We start from the raw sequence: 5,290 nt of genomic DNA on the forward strand, positions 1-5,290 counted from the left end.
AAAAAAAAAAAAAAAAAAAGAAAAAAGATCAAGGGAATTAATCAGAGTCAAGGGATCCAAGAAGGATCAATAGTCACATGAGCACTATTTCCTTTACCTTTCAATTTCCTTAAAGATGGCCTAGTTTCCCGTTGACAAAGTGAACCCTGAAACTAGCATTCAAGAAGCCTCTCAGGCGAATAGGACTTTGGCTCAGATTGGGCACTGGGGACACCACTAGAGAGGAACCCTGCAACAGCTAGCTTCCAAGATGGTCAAGAACAGCCTCTGAAAGATAATGAGTCTGAAGGATAAAAGCAACTTTCCAACTAAACTTAATTCCCACCTTCAGGGTTCTCTGGTCAGCAGGGTGTGTTCAGATTGATGGGCTTTTTCTGAAGGCTGTGATGATACCTCTGGACCAGGAAATTAAAGGCCACACTGAATTTTTCAGGATGTGAAAGGAAATAAGCCCAGAGAACTGAGTCACCCAAGGTTGTATGAGGATAGGTCTTTGCAGTCAAAGCAGAGCAGAGAAATGAGGCCGTCTGCCCAATAACTCAGGATTTGGGCCCGAATTTTCAGGATAATTGCCCTAATTCTTCACATCCCTTTCATAATAACCTTGAGTTTAGATAGAGTCTTTCTTCTAAGGAGCTCAAAATACTTGCAGAGATATTATCTTAGTTGTCATCACACTATCACAGTCAGTGAAAGCAATGATTATTATCAGCTTCCTTTTACAGATGGGGGAAGGAAGGAAAGCCTAGAGGGGTAAAGCGAGTCGTCCAAGTTTACCCAGCAAGACACTGACATCCTCCGAACTCAGAACTCAGCAGACAATGCTCTTGCCCAGCATTGCCCAAAGAATGTTCCTCTCAACACCAATCCAAATGAATGCTCGAACACCAGGTTTTGTGGGCAAATACATCTGAGAAATTGCTGCATATTTTATACTCCTGTAGAGTCACAATATACATTAGCCTAGTAAAGTCTTTTAGAAGCCCCACAGGAAACAAACCTGCTTCTGTTTAAGTAAGAATTTCCCAAACTTACTTGACCACAAAGCTGTGTGTGTGTGTGTGTGTGTGTGTGTGTGTGTGTGTCTTACTAATGTTCTATGGATCTAGTCTTCTTTGGAACCCATATCAGAAGCACTGGCCTAGCCACTAGACTGATCTGAGTATCAGCACAGTAGACAGATCAAGTCCATTCCACCCCAAGCTATGGGGATATATCTTAGCGATATTACTGCCTGATACCTTCTAGTATTGACAGCCAGTGAACAAAGGACCTTGGTGTGCACAAAAGACCTTAGGCCATCATCTCCTCTACAGCACAGCATTGGCCAGACTAGGAAGAAGTCAGCTCAAACTCACCCATTTCTGCTGCCGTGCCTTTCAAATAGAATCCAGGGCTATTTTTGCTCTTCATTTAAGGAGCGAGGTGCTCAGGAGGATGGTCCATATTTTAAGAGCCCATACTCTTTTTTATTTTTATTTTTATTTTTTGAGTTGGAGTCTCACTCTGTCGCCCAGACTGGAGTGCAGTGGCCGCTCCCGGCCACCGCAGCCTCGACCTGCTGGGCTCCGGCGATCCTTCCACCTCAGCCTTCCGAGTAGCTGGAATTACAGGCGCGCACTACCATGCCCGGCTGATTTTTTGATTTATTGTAGAGATGAGGTCTCGCTGCCCAGGCGGGTCTCGAACCCGCGGGCTCAGGCAATCCACTCACCTCAGCCTCCCAAAGGCGTGGGATTACAGGCTGAGCCACCAAGCCTGGCTGAGCCCATACTCTTAACTAATAATTTTGTGCTCACCAGACACTTCCAGTAGAAACCATCAATCTCCTAAGTCTCATTGCCAATGCCATTTATCAGCCTATATATGCAATCAGCACCAACAGAACAAAACAGTAGACTCAGACTGTGTCTCTGTTCTGGCTTAATTGCATGAGCATCAGTTATTATATATCCATTTCAAAACTAACAGCACAGAAATATTGGGCTGTTGTTAATTACCAGTGACACTACTAAAAGTATCTGAAACATAAAAGTTCCTCAAGATCCTGCCCTTGTTAATTTGTATTTTACATACAATTCGAGTGATAAAAGGTCATTGTCAATGGAGTTAATAATTATTATTATCATTTTCATACTTTTTTTTAGTATGTCTTAGACATCCACAACATGAGAGAAAATGCCAACATTGAAATTTTTAATTTTTTATGTAAAATGTAAACACAGGTATATCTGCCTTTAATCATTAATTGGCTATGTGAAAAGTTCTGTGTAAATGGATTTTTGGTTAAAAAAAATCACTGTAAAGGTTAGAGAGGCACTGTTAATTAAGATGATCTAATTATTAATCCTTTTGTAAAGCAACAAATTCTGCAATGCAAATACTGTCCATTTAGTTCATTTGCCTTGCAAACTCATATTTACATATATCAGATTTGCTCAAAGCAAAACACTCTAATATTAATAAATGAGCCAGACATTTCTTAAGATAGGGATGTGTTCTGGTCATTATCCGTCTGCAACACTGGCTTTTTTTGGATTCATCATTAATCATCATTCCAGTCCAGAGAGACTCATTCTGAGTTTGTTGAGAATTTGACAGTTACACTTCCGAGGACTCCCTGCAGTCTTACTTAACTGTGACCTCCCTGCCTTCATACATGCTGTTCCTTCAACTTAGGATGCCAGCAACCTGGTAAATTAATTCTTCAAGACTCAACTCAGATGTCACCTTGCCCATAAAGCCTTACTTCACCAAAACCCCCACGCTCAGCTAGGCACCCCACCCCACAGTATCCTGCCTGTCCCTTGTCATACTCTAATTGTCTGTTTACACCTTCTATCTTGCCTACCAGACTGTGTACTCCCTGAGAGCTGAAATGATGTTTTATTCATTTCTATGCTTCAATACCTAACATCACTACTAACACTTATCAGGTATGCAATAAATGTCAGCTGTTTGACTAATCACTATCCTGAACTGTATATATTTGGACCCTAAAAAATGCTTTATTACAACCGCAAATAAAAATATCAAGGAGAAGGTTTAGCAGTTTTGTTCATTTTTATTGATCTTTCTTTGATTAAACAAAATGATCATACCAGTTCATACCTTATAGCTCAAGAAAGAAAAAAAAAAAACCTTTCATGAAACCAAATTCATGACTAACATGTAGGTGAATTTAGTTTCTTCCTTTTTCTCCAAACATACAGCTACATTCTAGCACAGCACTAACTTTGCTGCAGGAAGGAAGACATGAGGATCCACTAATTAAAGGGGGGTGGGGGAGGCACTGCAGGGATCACTGTAAGAGCTTTGGATCCTCATTGGCTGAGAGAGGAAAACCTGCTAAGAAAGTTGGGCATCTTTGGGAGAACAATAACGATGTCTAGTAGGGCTTGGTCAACCTGGCTGGGGGGATTTCCATCACTTTAAAACCATCATTACCCTTCCAGTGTGGGCAGAACAGGTTGGACCTGATCCACCTGCATGTTGCTGCAGTCTGGCTTGGCATGAGATGAGACCCAAGGACATGTAATGCCAAGAGTAGCCCAGCCCCATGGCGCAGGCAGACACACACACACACACACACACACACACACACACACACACACACACCACTCCAACTCACCCTCACTGAATCCTACACAAAACCTGCACCATCTCCCCGACACACACCACTGCATTCCTGTGTGCCCAGTCACATACAGGGAGTGCCCCCTTACATTCTCTCACTTCCCTAGCCTGCCTGGCCCACACCCCACATCGCCAGCAGACTGTAGCCTAGCCTGGACCTGGAAGCTGGTAAGGACTGGTTTTTGTTGTATGTAACAAAGCCCCATGCACCCAGGTGCCCCGCTGGATCGGCTCCATCCATCTCTCCCCGCCCCCATCCTTGAGCTCACAGAACAAGAGAAAGCTCAGCCCTGGGAAGTGGATGAGGGAGCGGGGACGCAAAGAAAGAGAGCTTTAGGGGTGGGCGGGGGCAGAAGTCCGGGCAGCTTCTCGCCACGAACCAAGAGGGACAGCGAACTGGCAAAGGGACCGCCACCCTATCGCTCCCCATCTATTCACATCGCAAGACTGAAAACTAAGAAATAAATCTACCCTCCCGTCCTCCCCGTGCCTTCCCAGCGGCTCTCGGAGCCACGGGAGCTCCAGCAGCCCGCAACAAAGCGCCCCCTTGCACAGACCTGTTCCAGCCTCTTCGTGGCCCAAGCGAAGGGGAGCCGCCGCCGAGGGTTCTGCCCTTCGCTGCTGGGCAGGAGGAGTCAGGGATGGGAGGAGGAGCAGGAACTGGGGGAGGAAGGAGGACGAGAGGGGATGGGAGATCACAGCAGCGGCGGCGGCAGTGGTAGGAGGAGGAGGAGGAGGCTGCTTCAGTGGCAGCTTCTGAGGATGCTCTGGCGAGAGGCAGGGCTGGGTGCGCCGGGTGTGGGCTCACGTGCGCCCCATGGCCCGGGGATGCGCGCGCGTCTGGGTGTGTGAGAGCATCTGGGTGTATTTGACTGTGATTATTCCAATTCCGACCTAGTCTGGAACTTGTGGTTCCTGCAGCCAGGCGGAAGTAAAACCCTTCCAGTCTCCCAAGCCTGACTGTGCAAGTTGGCGGTGGGGGGGCGGGGGACACGGGGAAACGGTGTCCGTACCCCTTCCTTCAATTTTCTTTCAGGTCACTGGTAGCTTGAATCCACACATATTTCTCTGAAAATCCTGTAACCAAGGAGAAAAGAAAGAGTCCAAGGACAACTACCATCGCCATCACATTGTATTGAGTGAGTGTTCACAATGTGCTGGACACTGTCTGGACTACTCAGAAGATAATTTCTGTTGTAACTGGGATTGACTTTCACGAGTTGGGGTGCCTCAAACTTCATACAGGATCTACATTCTGCCTTTTCTCCCGTCTCTCGTTCCATTGCAATACATCTGTGCTTGTAACCAAGGTGGCATACAACCAATTCTCTGCTTTGTAGTCTGCTCACCCAGTCAGCATTACCCAGGTGCTGGGCTTCTCTGGTATCAAAGGGTCACCAAATTCTCATGCCATTTTTCCTCTAGGAGTGGAGAACTCAATTCAGATGAGAACTAAGACTGCTTTCCTGGGATCAGAGGGTTAAAGATTATTGTGGCTCCAGCTGGAGACCCACTTATTAAGTCCTGCACCCCGAAAGCTAAATAAGAAACCATTTGTGAGAGGCACAGCATTCCCCCATGATTAAATCCTTGGAGAACTCCTTGTCTGGGGCCCTAAAGAAAATCTCCTTCTTACTATTGACATTTTGAGCAT

At 45.8% G+C, this 5,290-nt stretch overlaps 1 protein-coding gene across 1 annotated transcript in view; it reads right to left on the bottom strand.

Annotated features, from left to right (window-relative positions):
* The window catches only part of PAK3 (p21 (RAC1) activated kinase 3), a 293,428-nt gene extending 288,868 nt beyond the window's left edge, over positions 1–4,560 (bottom strand). Inside the window, exon 1 of the mRNA XM_021718266.1 lies at positions 4,194–4,560. The gene's annotated coding sequence lies outside the window, so the exon portion shown is untranslated. The remainder of the gene's footprint in view (positions 1–4,193) is intronic.
* Positions 4,561–5,290: the final 730 nt, after the last annotated feature.

The sequence above is a fragment of the Carlito syrichta genome, unplaced genomic scaffold (assembly GCF_000164805.1).
Source record: "Carlito syrichta isolate Samal-C Ts95f unplaced genomic scaffold, Tarsius_syrichta-2.0.1 Scaffold312060, whole genome shotgun sequence".
Taxonomy (NCBI): Eukaryota; Metazoa; Chordata; class Mammalia; order Primates; family Tarsiidae; genus Carlito; species Carlito syrichta.